Here is a 17,650-nt window from a genome sequence, read left to right as displayed (position 1 = left end):
CGACAGCTCAAGTATCATGACACTGTGAAATCGCAGGGTATTATGTATATTGGCTGTAAGTGCTGCCTTTGCAGAGGTAGGAATAAGAACCCAATCTCTCGGTTCCCAAACTCTGGTCCATCTACCCACAGCACTTTATCCTATATTCAGCGAGTGCTAGCTTCAAAAACAAATCATTTGGAGGGGGGCTTTGCTTGTGGATGCTATTTTTTTTTCTTATTATTAGCGTGTTCAACTCCTGCTAACTTCATGCCATTGTTCTTTCTCAAGTAATTGAAATGGACGTTTCTGTTCTTTGCTGCCATTTGAGCTGAGGGGTGGTTTTCCAAGGCAGTTGGCTTGCCCAGAGTAGCTGGAGCTGCTTTTTCACTCGTAGGCTCGGTTGTCCCACGACAGTGTTGGAGGGGTAGCAAGGCTGTGTATGATGAGGGAAAATACAAGTTCCTTATCTACCACAACGGGTCACACCCCTGTGTTGGTGTACACCAGTGCTGTGGCTTTACCTTTTTAAGAAGTGTTGTCCTGGGTACGCTAAAATGTTGTGAAATGCTAACCAGTTAAGCTACTAGTAATTCCAAAAATATTGAAAGCTTTTCTCCTTTCTGTGCTTAATATGTTTGATTACCAATTCATACGGTTTGCATGATTCATATAGCTTGGATAACTACAGATGTGCAAGATGTTATTGTAGCAAATCCTGCTTGCTAGTGAAACAACTTGAATTCATTTTCATTTTTATTTTTTTTACTGTTCTGTGCTGGAAGGCTGGCCCTAAATATTCCCACTCATGCCATCCCTCGGTTCCTCAGATGGGGTATTCAAAACAAGTTTGGGCACTTGCTTCAAGAGCTACGTTCAGTAATTTCTCCTAGTAGCATTAGTGCTTTCATTCTTTCAAGTCAGGTAAAGTAGGAATAAAAACCTTAAAATCTAGAATATCCATTACTTGGAGAAACAGAGGCAGGGAGCGCGTGGAGTGCATCAGGTGGTTATTTTCCCCAAGCACCATAAATCTTGAGCTGGTTCTGGCAGCGAAAAGAAGCAGCTCTCCTGCCCTCCCTCTGCTACCAGCTGTTTGTTCTCTCCCTTGTGCTGACCCAGGCATTTGTGTAGCCATGTGGTGAACTGCATTGGGAAATTGATCCGGGTTAAAACTAACCTGGCAGAGAAACGTGTTTGCGATAGCCGAAGGGAGGAGGCCAGAGCAAGCAGCCAGGGTGCGGAGAGGCAGAGCTGACGTCCCTCGGTAGCGCTGCCAGCTTCACGTGGCTGCGAAGCCGGAGCCTCGGTCCTCTGAGACGTGAGGGCTTGGGTGGTTTTCTTTTGGCTGGCTCTGGTGAATTGTTCAATGCAGGAGATCCTGGAGGAGATTGGGAGAGGTTTTTACAGCCTGTAGTCATGTTATGCATGCCGGTGAGTTGTTTAAAAAAGCGCTGTTGAGAGGGTTCTTCAGAGCATTTAGACAGGTGAGTTGTGCTGATCTAACTCGCTCTGGCCCCAAACAAGCCTATCTGTCGGCATTGATTAGATAAGGAACTTTGTTTCTCGCTTTGATCCTCTGAATTATTCTTAAGTTCCTAAAAATTTCCTAAAATAATAGTATAAATATGCCAAAAATAATAGTATAAGTAAAACGTTTTAGGTTATTAAGTAATTTCTGGCATTCTGGAAGCTCCTTCCTAAAATATTTCAATAGATGGGCATTATAACAAAATAACACTAGATACAGCTCCTTCCAGAATATTCTTCCCTTTCATCTTTTTGGACTTATTTTTATTAAATCACGTGTGTAGCAAACCCTATTGCCAGCCATTCCAGTATAAATATATAATTACTAATTTGCAGCGCTATATTTATCAGCATTTTAATTGTTGCTCTTGAAGAAACTGCTAGAAATCCTGTCAAACCAGGATATTCTCCCTTAAACTGAAGGCTTTTTTTCTCTTCTGCTACGTCACTGCTGACAATAAATTCTTGCCAGAAATAGTTGTAAGTAGGTTATCGGAAAAAAAATCGGCTTCAGGAAAATTTACCAATTTTTGCCTTTGTCCTCAGAGCATGCGCAGCTGAAGGAAGTGCAGTAAGACAAGATGGCACGGTAAGAAGGGAGGTTGGTAGTGAAGGTGTGCTCCAAATGTGCAGTCTCTGCTGCTAAACACTTAGGGCGTCTTACGGGACTGTTTCAGAGTACCATCTGGAAGTCCCAGCTAACCCCAAGTGACTGCTGGAGCAGCCCAAGGTTCGTGGGACTTGGGCTGTTCAGGTGACGACGCCTACCCTCCTGCCTCTGTCTGACAACCGTGACTGCGGGCGGTGCTCAAAATCAAAGCTTTCTCTTAAAAACATGATAGGCTGGCTCCATAGCGCGTCTCAAGAAAGGTGGGAACTACGTTGTATTAAAGTCTGGGAGATCTCAGTAGTAAGTGATTCCATCAGTGCTTCAGATTTTTTTTTCTGAAGTGTGGAGTTGAGAAGCACAATGAAATCTTTAAAAATGAATATTTAGTTTTGCTATATTGCCACAGCCAAATGAAATTATGGCCAAAAAAGACTTCAGGCGGATCTTGCTCATGCTTCTGTGTGGTGTGTTGGTACCACTTCTGACAAATGATGCTCCCTCCCTCTTGGTTTTGAAGCATTTGTTGGATGCAATTCCAATGCATCCCTAGGCAATTAGTTTCAGTAACTCATTTTCCAAAATATAAAATAAATATTCTTTACTGTTTGGGAAGCCGGTTTTGTCTTGTACTGGTCACAGTCATGACTTCCCACAGTTGATGTGGAGAACAATTTTATAATAAACTTTTATTTACTGGGAGGTTGTCTCCTTTGTTTGGCACTGAACAAGCTAAACTTCCCAATATATTTTAGGATAAGATTTGCCTTCACTGATCGCAGCACCATAATGCTGACTTGCATGATATATCCTTCCAAAATTTGCTCATCTTTATGAAGTTTCAGTTGGCTGAAATGACCCGTTTTTTCCATTTATCAGAATGACTCTTTGTAAGATCTTGTCCTCTCAAATGTTCATAACCCCTGCCTCAGCCATGTACCATACGGACCTCTTCCAAATCTGCTTCTTCATGCAGGTTCTCGGCTTCCTTGAAATTTTCTTCAGTCTTAATTGAAAATAATTTGCAAATAAATACCTTTTGATGCTCTAGCTCGTTGTTGTCCACCTGTCTTAGGGCACTTTCACCAGGACTCTATCATCAAAGATAATCACTGACGGTTTAGAGATGGCTTCTATTCGCTTCAGAAGCGGAGTGTGAATTTCTTCCAGTCCTTCTGCCTGGAATTTCCCTGATTATTGAGCCTAAGAACACAATCTATTTCTAGTACTAGGTATAGTAAATCTGTTCTGCGGAGGTTGAAATGCAGAGAACAGCATTTGCTTCTGTTTTGTTACCCGTTTGTTCTACGTACTGACTTTTTTTGTCTTTATCCTTACTTCTAAAATGTTTTTGAAACTTTGTTTGCCTTTCATATTGCACAGTGGTAATAATGCATGCTGTGCTTTCATCTCTTCCGATTTTTATCCCTGACGGTTTATGCTGTTCCTTTGTACTCATTAAAATGCCCTTGTTTCCATTCCTAATATGATTTTTCAGTTTCAGACCCTTATTACTGGCTGCTTTTGATGCACCCTATATTCATACTACATTTCCTATCTTTCCCCTGAGCTGGAATACTTTGCTATCGTGTGTATTCCAGTACAATAACTGCCAGCCCTCCTTTAAATTGCATTCTCGTGAGATTCTCGCAACAAGTTCAAAGAGTTGGTTGAAATTTGCTTTTCTTATTCCATTTAATTGAAGATAAAAATTTCTTCTCCTTTTTCTCCAGCTCTCATTTTCCCCTTTCCTTGGCACAGCGAGCGCTTCTCGTTACCACTTCCAGCCAAATCTCTGTACACGTTCAGCTTTTTAAGATGGAGCCCGCCCTAATAGAGTGAAGTGTGAAATAACTGCTCTTCTGGCGCCCTTGACTTTGTGAAGCAGTTGTCCTCAACGTTTCTCACAAACTTGTTGGGCTGTTTGCTCGGTTATTTTGGTTTCCATCAGACACTTGGACGATTTAGGCCTCCTCTTACCTTCCGGTTATGAAAAGCTTTGAAAGCTTCTGCGAGTTGCTTAAGAAGCGATCGCCCCCTCGTTTGGTCAGTGGAGCAGTTTCTCTCTCCTTGCCTTTTCAGTTCCTTATTCCCTAGTTCCCATTCTCTGTTGCTTAGGGTTTTGTTTCTGCTCCTACATTTTTCCTCTTCCTCCTGTGTTGTTTTTTTTTTTTTTTCCCTTTTTGTAATAAAAGCGGATGATTGTGTTGTGTGTTTGTTTTTTCTCACCGCGGCCCACTGACGTGCAGGAGAGTAGGACTTGCTCAGGAACGGATGGGATGCTTTCATTGTGGAGAAGGGCTAGTGAAGGGGAATTTTGAAATTGAAAAAGAAGATGACAAATGTTAAAATGTCTTTAAGTCTTGCAGCTTATGCTTCTGGCTACTTCTCAGTTATGCTTCCTCTCTGTAGGTGAGCGCAATGCTTGCAGCTAGGAGCAGTGCCCTGACACCTGAAGCACCCCACATCTTTACAGCAGCCGTGCCTGTGCGTGTAAGCAAAAAGAGGCAACGCTTTGGGACACCGCAGCACCATCGTCTCTGCTGCTAGGTTATGGCCGTGGTCACTAGTTCCGTTTTGACCTGGACCTGCCAGCACCTCCCAAACAGCTCTCCGGGCTGGCCCAGGAGCTCGTGCGGGCCATGCCCTGCTTTCAGTCCCGCTGACAGGTGGCTGCTTTGTTTTGGGGGCTGACAATTTGATGGCGTGGACGTAGGCTGTCGTGCGCTGCTTGGTCTCAAGGCCAACGCTTCCAGCTCTGCTTAATTTACTAGAATAACGATAACCGGTATTTTTCTAGAAGGAATTCAGCGAAACTGACACAATTCTCATCAGTTTTACTTTCAGCCTCCTGGGCATACGCTGCCACAGTTAATGTTCTCTAACCCGTAGGGATGTAAGTTTAGGGAGAACAGCTCACAGCAGAATTGCTCTGGAGGGAGCAGGGGAGATGGGATGTAGGAGCCACAAGGCTCTGAGAAATGCTTGCTTTCGGTGCTTCTTTGGGCTCCTGACACGCAATTTGTCCTGGTTCATATTTTGCATAATTAACCTTGCGTCAGGCATCCTGATGGAGATTTATACAAAGGCAAGTGCAAAACAGATTCAGCGGGAATTCCAGTTTATTTTCCTGCCCGTGTCTTCCAGAAACCCTTTAGAAGAGAACTGGGCCCAGAAACGAGGCGGGAGAGGTGGGGGGGGCGGGACATGGCTCAGGAAATGAGTGACCTGTAAGCAAGATTATTTCAAGAAATTATTTCCCTAAGGTCTTCCATCCAGCAGCAGCAGCGAGGGTTGCCTCACGGCTGGCTGTTCTGTCGCCTCTTTTTGTAGTGGGATGGGAGAGCATTCTTTGTCCTGTCGTGTGGGGCGCACAGCTTGGAGGTAACATCCTTTCTGTTTCAAAGGTGTCTGTTGGTAAAGAATAAATACAAAAACTTGGTAAACTGACGCAAATATTTTGTGTACTCTGCACGTGGCCTTCTCAGATAAGGGCACGGTGGTGGAACAGAGCAGGGGAGGTGCAGTGCAGCTGGTCGTGTTTCTGCCTTATGGACAAGCCGGGAACCTCGATCTCCAGGCTCATTAACCAGACATCATTATTGGGGTTAAATTACCGGTAACATAAATATATGTTGTCTTAAGGATACTTTCAGGATACTTCTTTTGTCAATTATTGTGTCTTTTTTACTTTATTTGCACTAGACTTGGTCTTGATAGGTGGAAGGAATCTGGGTTTTAAATTGTCAGCTTGACCATGCTGTTCTCAAGGATTTTTTAGACCAAGGATTCATGTGATATGCGACAGTTTCTTGTCTATACTTAGTTAACATGCCCACGCTTTAAAAAAAAAAAAAAAAAAACAAAAAGTCAAATCATAATTGTCGTGGACATGTATGAACTTGTTGGGGTGAAGCTCGGGCTCTCAGCTATCCCCCATCTCCTAAGGTGCAGTTTTCCAGGTTTGACTAGAATTTGGAAAAAAACCGTGATAGATTTTTGTTAGCTGGTTTTTATCTAAAGTCTGTGAAGTTTTGTTGTTGTTGTTTGCTTTCCTTTTTTTTTTTTCTTTTCTTTTTTTTTTTCTTAGGGTGTAGCCTTAACTGAACTTGGGGAATACACAGCTGCGTGGATGTGACCCTACCGCGCGGTGCGGCAGTATTTTCCACCCCAGCTATTAGTAATGGGCCTCGGGGACAGGGCAGAGACTGAGCTCTAGTCCCATAGTCATGTCACCTCGGTTTCTTTTTCGGCAGTTTTGTGATGGTCTAGTTTCTAGCTGGATATTTTTCTTTTGAAACTTGAAAAGAATAACGATATTTATTTTACTGCTCTAAAGGAGCTTGCTAATGAATAGTAGGAAGTGTACTTAAATAGCTTGAATTCTGTTGAAGTCTCCGTGCTTAGTCAGAAGAGAGAACTGGGCACCTCTGAAATGCAATGCAGAAGGACTCAGTAAGGTCTGAGCAGGCGGTTTGTTAGAGCCTCCGCATAGGAAACCCCTAGACAAAGAGATTTAGCTGTGATTTGGGCCATCTGACTATCACCCTAATGCCCCGATGGCTGTTGTCTGTGCTTGGTTTGGGGCATAAGTTAATTTCAGATGGGGTCCCACCATCACATTTTAGCACTGGGTGTAATTACAGAGCTATGCAAACAACTAATTGAAGGTGAAAAATATTTGCAAACCATTTTGGGAACTGACTCTGAGCTGCTTTGAGCAGGAGGATGGGCTAGATGACTGTCTGAGGTCTCTTCCAACCTGAGATACCCTATGATCTGATTCTGTGGCCGTCCCTTTTAATGGTCCTGCCCATTGCTTGTCATATCCATTGCTTTTACACAGTAAAGTATAATAACCTTAATTTTGTAGAAGGTGTTTTCCTGTCTGATTTCTTGAAAGAAAGCAGTTCACCATATCTCTTTGTTTCATTTTCTGCATTCCTTATTCCCTGTCACCTGGTAGTTGCTTTATCTATTAATCTGTCTGATTCCACATACACTAAATCAGTGATTGCTTGCCAGCATTATTTTTTTTTTAAAGGGCATTTTAAGAATTATCTGGTAGAAAAGGGTAGGGCAGATTGGGTTACTTTGAAGATTTTGTCAGAGTTTTTATTCTGACATCCAGTTTTGTCCTGCTAGAAGTGAACAACTCGCTATTAGCGATGAGTCATTTTCTAATAGTTTAGGTATTGCCTTTTTTCTACCTCTTACTGTCTTCTTTTCAGCTTGTGGTCTGCTCGTCTACATTGGTTTTCAGTTCTTTCTGAATTCATTTGCTCTTGCCTTTATTTCCGTTTCTGGTAAGCAGACTACATTATCATTTCGGTTACGCAGCAGGCTTGAACCATAGCAGCACTTGGTAGCAGTGTTAAGTGACACAGATCACGGCGCTCCTGTCCCTTCTGCAGTGTTTCTGCCCAGAAGCACCACATGCCGTGCTCCTTCAACAGCAGGTAGCATAGTTCTGCTGGGAAACTGAAGGAGCGAGTAAGGACATTTGAGATCTGTCGAAAATTTGAAGGCCTGTATTTCTCATTTCAAAAACAGCTTCTCAGAAACGTTTTTTAATCTGATAGGGTGTATCCTTCTCCATTGATATCTCTGTTTACGTTTGCTAGTGGACAAGAGCTGGTGAGGCTTGGTGAGCTCAGGCTACGCTGAGCTGGCTGTGCCGATGCTCTTTCAGAAGATAGCAGCCACACAGAGGTGAAAGGGTGCTCTTCGGCTTGTTGGTTGGTGTTCATACTTCAATTTCACGTTCGTCACTGAATTAAGTGTGCTGGTTCTGTGTGGTGCTCTGCCACCTTAGTTGCAAGGATGATAACCTTAGGCCAAAGAATGGAAAGACAACAAGAGAAAGATACCTGAAGCCTTTTCAGCAGTATTTGTCAAAACTTGTCTGTCAAAGCCCCAAGGACAGACCGAATTTGATGCCTTCTATTGGGAAATTTCAATTGCCTAACTTACGTTACAGTTCCAATTTTATTTACGAATAGCAGGCTTGCTAGATAGGACATCCTGGATGTACTGGCTTTAAATCAGATTTATTTAACATTGTATGTAGTTAACACATGAAATACATTTCTTGACCATACAACATGCTGTTAACCTGTCTTAGGTCCAGATACAGTCTGGTTTCATGCCCATAGGAAGGTGGAGCAGGGAAGAGGAAAGAATACAGTTTGGCACCTCTTTTTTTCTTTTTTTTCTTTTTTTCCTTTTAGAAATGGAGTCTATCTCCAGAGTCTGTCATAGTACAGATTAGAAACTGAGAGCTTCCAAAACCCTTCAAATGCAATAAAAAAAAAGAAGTTAAACTACACTTGTCTAATCTGTGCTTTGGCATGAAAAGTAGAAGTAACAGAGAAACTGTATTCGCGGAAGGAGGCTGGTTCAAGCCGATTTGTAGCATGAAAGCGTAAAAGAGTGCTGGAAGGTAAATTGCCTTTACATTTGAGAAGGATTGCCTGGCTAAGGAAAATATTCGAGTTGCCTTTTCTGCTTGTTGTCTTTTTGTAGTTAGATCCTTCTGGCTTAATCTCAAGTCGTTGTTGTGATTTTATTGTATTGCTACTAGAAACCCAGTGAAGTAAAAGATCTAGAAAGAGCAGGTCCACAGAAGTTAAGAAAAACCAAACATATAAAAATGACAAACACTATTTTGTGCTTCTTATATTTTCATCTTTGTGTCTTAAAATTAAAGAAGAACCGAATCAAATTAGTGACCTAGTAGTTATTGTAACCAACCAAAGAACTGTCATGAGGCCCACCTCTCTTACTTATACTGCATTTGAAATTTGGATTGGAATATATTGGACGTGGTGCCATATCTGTGTGTGAATTTCTCATGGTTGCTGTGAAAATCATTCTCCAAAAGTTAGGAATTGTAAATAATAAACAGATAAGGCATGCTCTGCTAAATATGTCGTGATTAACTCAAGAGAGTTGAATCCTTGAGTTAATCAGTTTGAGCTTGGAAGAAAACAGTCCAACATATGCATAGACATAAGTTTTTATCTTAATCATTAAATCCATAGCTTCTGTTGCTTAAAAAAAAGTCTGTCTCTGGAGAGCTGACTGATCCCACTTCTCCATGTACATTTTCTTGGCAGAAGTCTTGGCTTAAGCAGTTTGTGCCTTGCCACGGTGGTGACACGCGTTTGGGGAGACTTGTGAATCGGGGCAGGGAGCTGAAGCAGGCGGAGTCGCTTTGCCTTTTTTTTTTCCGGTGTCCTGCCCCATCCCTTCTTGCTGGGTTCCCCTGTGGCCAGGTCAGCCCTGTCGTCTGGTTCGCAGGCTGACCAACCTGCAGCCGAGCCGCCACGGTTTAGAGGCTGGGATAAACGGCCACGGGGTGGGATCAGCTTCGATTAGAAGCGCTGCCAAATGCGAAACCCTACCCCGAGCTGTTCCTTTAGCTCTCTGTATGATCCTGTGGAAGGCAACGCAGGGGCGGTTTGTATGGCAAGGTAGTGATGAGTCAGCACGGCTGGCGTTGGATCGCGTCTAATTCTGTTGTACCAAAAATTATGGTTTTGACCTTTCAAAGATTTTTCTGGCAATTAATGTGTGCTTTTACAGTAAAAGACCTAAATCTCACGTCTTCAATGCGAGATTAAATGCAGTTTGGCGTTTGAAGCTCGCAGGAAGAACAAGGCCAGCTAATACAACTTCGTACCTGTTAGCTTGGGCTGCAGGAACGGTAGGGAAAAGTACTGGGAGTAATTTGTTGTTATTACTTTAACCAGCTGTTATTAAATTGCAACTTGTCTTGTTTGTGCTAACGTTCCTATCAGGTAAATGTTAAAACATGCGCTTTTTTACAGGCTAACGTGTTTGAAAACGTTGATAAACTTAAGCTACAGCAGCACAAACAGTTTGAATGTGAACTTAGGGCATGTCAAGATGCAGGTGGTGTCATCTTGGAAGTGAGGTACTGCACCTGTGTCCTAGGGGAAGTTCATATAAATTATTAGGGGATGGCTGGCGTTGGTGCTCTAACCTCGCTTGACTGTTCCGTGTGGACATGGTGACTCGTTTTATTTAATATGATTTGGGAAATGCACAGCTTCTGTCCATTGTTGGGAGTGACGAGGTTTCAGGGTAGTTTATTTTTGTTAATCTCAACGTGACTGGATAGAGAAGTGCTTGAACTTACAGAGATCTGTGTCCGACAGGGGCTCGTCCTGCTTAAACCTAGAGGACTCTGAGTGCTACAGGGAGCAGGGCTCGCGGAGGAGTGGGAGTGGCTTCGCCACTCACCACTTGTTGGTTGAACCAAAATACCTGACCCTTACAGCAAAATAAAATAAGGACATTTACCATCGTGGCTAGGGCTCAGACTAACACGTTTAACCTTCTCGTTGCAGCAGAGAGCGCTGACACGCCTGGTTTCTGGAGATGTGCTGCCAGTGGTGGCTTGATGGCTCTGTCCGTACCTGTACAAAGAGGGCACGGCACGAGGGCTCTTGTACAATAGACTTGTTGTAAACACAGGGAGGTTTTTTTCTTCTTTTTTTAAATGTGAGTACTTTCCTTTTAAAATTTTATCTTAATCTCTGGAGAATTGGTTTGATAAAAACTTTCCTGTAGGCCAGGCACCTGCAGAGCGTTTCGTTGGAAATGGAGTGATAGGCAGTGCCAGGGCAGGTCTCGTTGGGTGGGTGCAGGCTTTGGGGTTCATTTTGTTCAGTTGCAGAGCTGAAACGATCTTTTTTTTCTTCCTAAGTGCGTTTAGTGAGAATTCCTCTTGACAGGACTAATAAGGGAAGACAGGACGGGACGCCTTTGGTGCCCACAGAGGAAGGCTGCCCCTGCCTGCGGATGTTGCAGCTCAGTGTAACTCCAAAAAAAAACAACTGAAGTCAGATGAGCAAGAAAAAAGGCGTAATTCTAGCGCTATTTTTGTTGTTCAGATAAGTCAGGGTAGTGCTGTCGTGTCGCTGTCCTGCAGATGTCTGAGCTTTAAACAAATTTGAAGCAAACTTGTCTAAGACTGACAGACCCAAAGCAGCGCGCAGCAGCTGCTCCGAGTCCGGTGCGGAGGGGAGTTGAACAAAGGTACGAGTGCGATTGGCAAGGCGATGGGTTTGCGAGTGTCCATCAGTGGGAGCGAAACGAGAGTTGCATAATGATTTCTGGGTTTGTTTTGCTCTCCGAGGTCTGTAGAAGGGAAAAAAAAAACGGCAGGGGCCATTTGGGGGGGGTTAGGAAAGAGCCGTGTTTAGATGGACATTCATCAAGCTTTACTTTCTTAGCCAGTCCGCTTCAAACCTGTCAGGAGAAACATTTAAAAGCCTGAACAGCGTTAAAAGAGGAAGAAGAAGGGGAAAAAAGCCGCTCCCTGTGCTCGCAGCCCGGCGTTTCGAGCGGATCCCCCAGCACAGCGGGGCCGGGGGGCGTCTTGTGCGACTCCTCAGCAGGCAGGCGGGCACCGGGGGGGGCTGGTGGCACCCGGGGGGGGCTGGTGGCACCCGGGGGGGGCTGGTGGCACCCGGGGGGGGCCTCCCCTTTCGGCTCCAGCCCCGGGGGGGAGCCTGCCGAGGGGCCCCAGCTCCGGGAGCCTCCGCCGGGGGCGCTGCTCGGGCTGTGGCGCAGCCGGCCCCGGCTCCTCTCCGCCGCTCCGCTCCGCACATTGGCGGCGCCCGGCTGCGTCGGATCTACTTTCTCTAGTTTTTTTTTTTTATTTTCCCTCCCCTCCCTTCCCCCTCCTTCCCCTCCTCCTCCTCTTCGCCCTCCTCCTCGGGGAGGCTCCCGGAGGAGGCCAAGTTGTGAGGCGCTCCCCGCGGCGCCGCCCGGCCCCCCCCCCCCCCTCCCCCGCCCGGGGCAGCGGCAAGGGGAGCATGGCCGGGGCCCCTCGGTGCTGAGCGCCCTGGTGCTGAGCCCCCTCGGTGCTGAACCCCCTCTGGCACCCGGCCTGACGAGAACTTCTCCCCCCGGAGCAGCCCCTTGGGCACCCATGCCAACCCCTCCGTTTGCCTGAGGGGCTCCGTGAGGCGCTTGCCGAGGGCCGGGTTATGGTGCGCGATTCGCCCGGGGTGAGTAGGGCTCGGCGCCGGCAACTTCTTTGTGTTAAAGGGGAGAAGGGGACGGGCAGGCACGGGGCTTGGCTGCACGGCACCCGGTGCTGTAATGCCGCCGGGAGACGGCGTTTTGGGGCGGGGGGGGACCCGCAGAGCCCGGCTGCGAACTTGGCCCGAGGCCCCCCCCCCCCCTCCTCCACCGCCTGCCTCCGACGCTCGGTGGGTAAAAACCGGGGGGGGAAAAAAAAACCCCACAAACCCACCCCCGGCCCCCTCCCGACTGGAGATCTGTACATGTAGGTTCAAGTTACACGGTCACTAGATAATCCTCGACCATTAAAAGCAGGGGGAGGGGGAGGACAACAAACAAAAAAGGCCGGCTGGGTATTCCGTAGGGCCGTATGGTGCTTGGGGTGAACCCGGCACCCCCCGGCTCGGACGTGGGCACCCACGAACAGTCCTTTAAATTTATGACTTTATATGGTTACCTATAGCACAACTCTTTTTTTTTTTTTTTACCTTTTTTTTTTTTTTTTTGACTACTTTCATTTCCTGGTGTGAATTCTTGGAGCGATGGAAAATGTGATAAGATGAAATTTTCTTAAATATTTCGGTGTGCATGGTGCTTTTGAAAAGATTGCCATTTTAATTTTGCGTGATTTCAAGGCATAGCTGGCCGATGGTAATGCTAGATGATTTTCCCGGCTGCCTTTATCGGTAGATCTAAACTGAAAAAAAAAAAAAAAACACAATAAAAACCACTTCTTAAAATATGTTCCTGGCACGTAATGGATGTGCAGACCATCATATTGTGATGATTTTTGTATGAGCAGCGAGCAAATAGGTCATAAGTCAAAGTAAGTGTTATGTAACTGGCTGGCTTTAGCAAACTTGATACAAACTAAAGGAAAAAGTATTCTTTTTTTTTTTTTTTTGGATATGGATGCAATGACAGCCTAGCCGTCCCTTTCTTAATGAAATTACTTTGTAGCATGCTCGTTAAAAATAAAAAATAAAAATCCAAGCTTATACTTTCAAACTATGAGCCAGTTAATTTGCATGGTGTTTTATATTTTCCCAAAAAACTATTTCAGTGGTGTGTCTGCTCCGGATACTAAACATGAGCTGTTCACTAGTGAATCGCTAGTTAATACTGTAGCCAGATTAATTACATAATTGAAAATTGTTCATGAGTTAGTATAGTCTTATATCCTTCTAGAAAACAGTAAAGCTAAACAATAATTTGGCATAGTTACAGTTCTTGAAAGAACTGAAGATAAGTATGAATATTTCTTTTTGCATCTGAAGAAGAAAAGCAGCAGTGGGTTAATACTCCTCTTGCAAAACTGAAACAACTAGGCAGACATTTAAAGATTCCCAGTGATTATATGAAATACCGTGTATTGAACTAAGCAGCGTTACTGAGCTGTAGCTTACATGTAGGGTTTCTGTACTTTCTGCACATTGTGACGATGTTAGGATGTTGGGTTGATGTCCCTGCACAATAAAGTGCGCTTGCTACGGAGAAGGCTGCAGCTTCCAGACTGCGAAGTGCAAATATTTTAACCAGCTACTTGTAAGACAAACGGAGAGGACAAACAAGATACGCTTTTATTAGTGCTAATGTGATTAGCTGCATCTATGGGAACCATTCATTAATCTAGCTAATGACTACTATGCGTTTTATTTTAAAGTATTTGGTGTATGCTTCCACTACTACTTACTTGTAAATACCCTTACTTTCGATAATATGCTCGGTGCTTCAGTATCTGTAGTTTCTCATTGCTTTCCTCACTTGCAAGTTGTCTTTGTAAGCTGTTTTACAGAGACATTTATCAGTTTGATGCAAAGTAATAAGTAATATTCTGTTTACATCACATCAAAGAGTCCTAGGGCCCAAACTTTTTTTTCTTTTTTTATGAATTCTTGCTGAAATTTGGTATCGTTATTTTGTCAGGCTGCGTACTTGGTTGACTTACATCCTTTTCCCTGTACTATTCTTTCCCAAGCAGAAACACCCTCACAGTTTTGGCAGAAATGTTCCCTGAGAGTTTTTCGGGGGGAAGGCAGGGGGTGGCATTATTGTCACTGACATATCTTGCCAGTAAAAATTGGTTGCATCATGCAGGCTTTCTTAATGCGATTGTTCATTGGACTTGCCTGCAGACGACGATCTCTTAAAGGTAAATGGCTGAGCTGAAATGAAAAGAAGCCATATATTGATTTCTGATTTTTTTTTCAGGCTAAAAGGGCCACTCAGCATCTGTATTTCCAGCCTGAAATTTAGTCAGCTCTTTAAAAATGTTAGAAGTATTCTTTTTTACCATCACTGCTCTCAGTTCTTATGGCTCTGCAACTCTGCTTTCCTGTTCTTTGTGTGTTGGTAGAAAACACTCAGTATAGAGTAGTGCGTTCTTTATATACAATTTCAGTATAAAATATTCAGCCTTCAAAAATGAAGGGAAGCTGACTGTGGAGTGCCATCAAAAGCACGCTCTAAACACTCTAAAAGCTGAAAGATAAATACTTTTCACTTTATTTGGACTGTTCCAATTTTAGTAATTACTGAGGCTTCTGGAAACTTTAGAGTGTAATGTGTTTTCAGCAAGAGCTTTAAAAACGAGTTGACAGTAGGCCTTTAGCTAGGCTTCTATAATTCTGCCTTTCCTCTCTGAAATCCTTTTGGCATCTTCTGCTTTACTGGCAGTATCCCGGGATGTCGTATCGCAGGTATCGGGTGTCTTCGTGTAATTCCTGGCATTTGCTGTGTCACGGGGATAGCTTAGGTGAACCAGGAAACGTCACAGAAATTTGGTAAAGTGGTATAAGAGAAACAGTAGTGTCCTATTGAAGGTAGAGGAATGCTTTTCAGGGGTGTTCAAATCTTTGTATCCGGATGTGGAATGTATTCAGCAAACAAACGTCTTTAACTTGAGGGATCTTTACTTTTTTTTCCCCAAACATTTAACATCCTAGATGACGAATGCTTATCAAAATGGGTGGTAAAACGTCACGGTTAGAGTTTTTTCCTTTGAAAATAGCTTGGATTTTTTAAAAACAGATTGTAATTATATATTGCCTTGCTAGGATTTATTTTCATCTCAGAGCTGAGGTGCAATGCCAGGCATAAGTGTAGATGATATTGCACATATGGAGGATATTTGACTCCTCCATAAGATCTGTTAAAAGTTAGTCATAGTACATTATCATTCTGTCTGTCTCTCTGGTGAAGGCTCACTGGTGACTGAAATCGCTGCGGAAATGTTACGCGGTAAATGTAGTTGGTGCTGGGGGTGCTTTTGTAATCCAGAAAATAAAATATTTCGTGCTGGATACTTGGAGCCGTGTCTTCATCCACGTTACCAAGTGTTGAAAGGTAAATACTTAAGCAATATTATTTAATTAGGTGCTGGGAGAAGGTGAGGCCTTGGAAGAAGAGCGTGCTTGTGTGTGTGTTTGTTTATTTTGGTCAGGACTTGCAGTCCTTGGGTGTAATTCTGCTCGAGCGCTGGTTTCTTTTAGATGGAACTGAATGCGATCAGCCTAAAAGCACTTCCATGTTGTTGTAACTCCAGAGCTCTCTTTCCCTTTTTTTTTCTTCTTTCTTTTCATCTTTATTGTCATTATTGTTAATTTTCGTGCCCAAAATGCAGATAACATGGAAGGCGTTTGTTCAGCGAGCAGCGCATGTGCGAGCAGGTTATGATGGCATGTTCCTAGTTAGCCTTCTGCTCCTAACAGCTTAGAGGATCTCACTCATCCCGTTGCCCCCGGTAGTGTTTAACATCAGATGGCACAGAGAAAAATGTGACAAACTCTGAAGTGGAATAATCAGTTGTGGAATAATCATTCTGTAAGGGATCTGTTGGAGATGGGATCGTGCCAGCCGGAACGGGAGCTAAGTTTTTTTCCAAAATTCAGAGAACCTCAAGTGGAGTTCTTATTTACGCTCCTAGATCTGCAGAAATCTACTGTCTTGTAAGGATCTCAAATTTGACAGACTTTGAAGGCTTTTTCCAAGCCTGGGGGTATGATGCAGTCAGCAGCACAGAGAGCATGGAAAGGAAGGGATGAGTTGGATGGACCTATACGAGGACTTTGTATCTGGAGCTGGGAGAAGGGCTAAAGGTTGGAGCTGTGCTTTGGTCACCTTGTGCTTCGTGGGTCGGGATTTTGGCAGTACAGTTCTGGAGCACCACTGAGAATGAAGATAATGAGCAAGAACGAGTTGAACAAGCAAGAAGATACAGTGGTCAAGGAGGGTGATGTGTCTAGAATATTTAGTTATCATTTCAAAGGTTATCTGATGTGGGCCAGGAAGTAGAAGGTGTGCTAGGTGTTGTCACTGTGCTGTGCCCGAAAGGGTGGGTCACAGTCATGGCAGAAGCTGTCAGTCAGTGTATGGTGAGAACTGTCATAAAATGGAGGTCTGGATTGAACAGCGAGTACACTTTTTTAAACTGATTATTCTCATTTGAAGAGGTTTGTTTGGGCCTTTCAGTATTTTCCTGGAAGGCTGAATGTACAGAGGAATGGATACTGAAGCAGGGTAGAGCGCTTTTGGAAGAATCCTGGGTTTGCAGCAGTCAGAAAAGGGGGATCCAGAGTTACAGGCACGTAATCTTTTGGACAGATGGGGGTTTGAGGATGAGGAGCATAGTCTTCAGTCTTTTTCTTTCACCTTAATCCATCTTGATGCAGTTCCTCGTCTGTGAGTAGTCTTTCTTTTCAAGAGCATTTAACCAGTTTTTCCCTTCTGTTCCTCCCTTGTCAGTTCTGTTTTTTTCCTGGTTAAACGAAGCAAAGATTTTTATTTAAAGGAACCGGTTTTGAGAACAATGTAAAGGCAGTGTTATGCAGCTCCACGAGTAGCAACTGTTATAATTTGAAGACAAGTTTTTAGAAGAAGAGCATGATGTTGAGGAAGCCTGGAAAACTTCTGAAGTGGTTCATGCAGACCAAGGGTACAGTCTTGTATAAGCAAGTTCTTAAAACTGGTCTGGGGAGGGGAGTATATTTGTTTACCATGTATTTGTTTAGCTTACATATTAGTCAACAAAATGTAAAATGTTTTTATCGGTCTATTTGTTTTTAGGTAGTAAGAGCCACCTAGAATGATGTAGAATGTTCAGCTATCAAAAGTTTGTAAATCATCTTCCATTTTCCAGAGATGCACACAGGTATTAAATTACCCTGGTGGCAGTTGGTTACTTACATGAGATGGTTACGTCACTTTTCCATAGAAAGTTTTGGAATCCTAGTGCCGAATTGGTGAATAACCACTATTTTGGGCATTTCTCTTGCCTCTCTGGGGAGTATTTTGCAATCGGTTGACTCCTGTTTACTACGTTACCGGAAAGTCAGAGTTTGTGACGTGTGCTGCATAGCCAGGAGTTGCTATTTCCAGCTGTGACATCTGCTGCCATCGCCAGTGCTGATGAGGATTGTTTGCTGCTGTTTCCTGTGGTGATACCCGGGAGAAAGGACCTTTAGGGGAAGGTAGCTC

General features: G+C 43.9%; 1 protein-coding gene across 10 annotated transcripts in view; it reads left to right on the top strand.

Moving 5' to 3' along the window:
• Positions 1–17,650, top strand: part of KMT2C (lysine methyltransferase 2C) — a 197,773-nt gene that overhangs the window by 5,859 nt on the left and 174,264 nt on the right. Inside the window, exon 1 of one of the 10 annotated variants that reach the window (XM_080578529.1) lies at positions 11,873–12,159. The exons of 7 other annotated variants lie outside the window; for them this stretch is intronic. The gene's annotated coding sequence lies outside the window, so the exon portion shown is untranslated. Of the gene's footprint in view, positions 1–11,872; positions 12,160–17,650 lie in introns of those variants that run through there. 2 more of the 10 variants (XM_080578530.1, XM_080578522.1) reach the window with 2 other exon arrangements.

The sequence above is a fragment of the Anser brachyrhynchus genome, assembly GCF_964034855.1.
Source record: "Anser brachyrhynchus genome assembly, chromosome: 2".
NCBI lineage: Eukaryota > Metazoa > Chordata > Aves > Anseriformes > Anatidae > Anser > Anser brachyrhynchus.
This window is presented reverse-complemented; position numbering and strand designations above follow the sequence as displayed.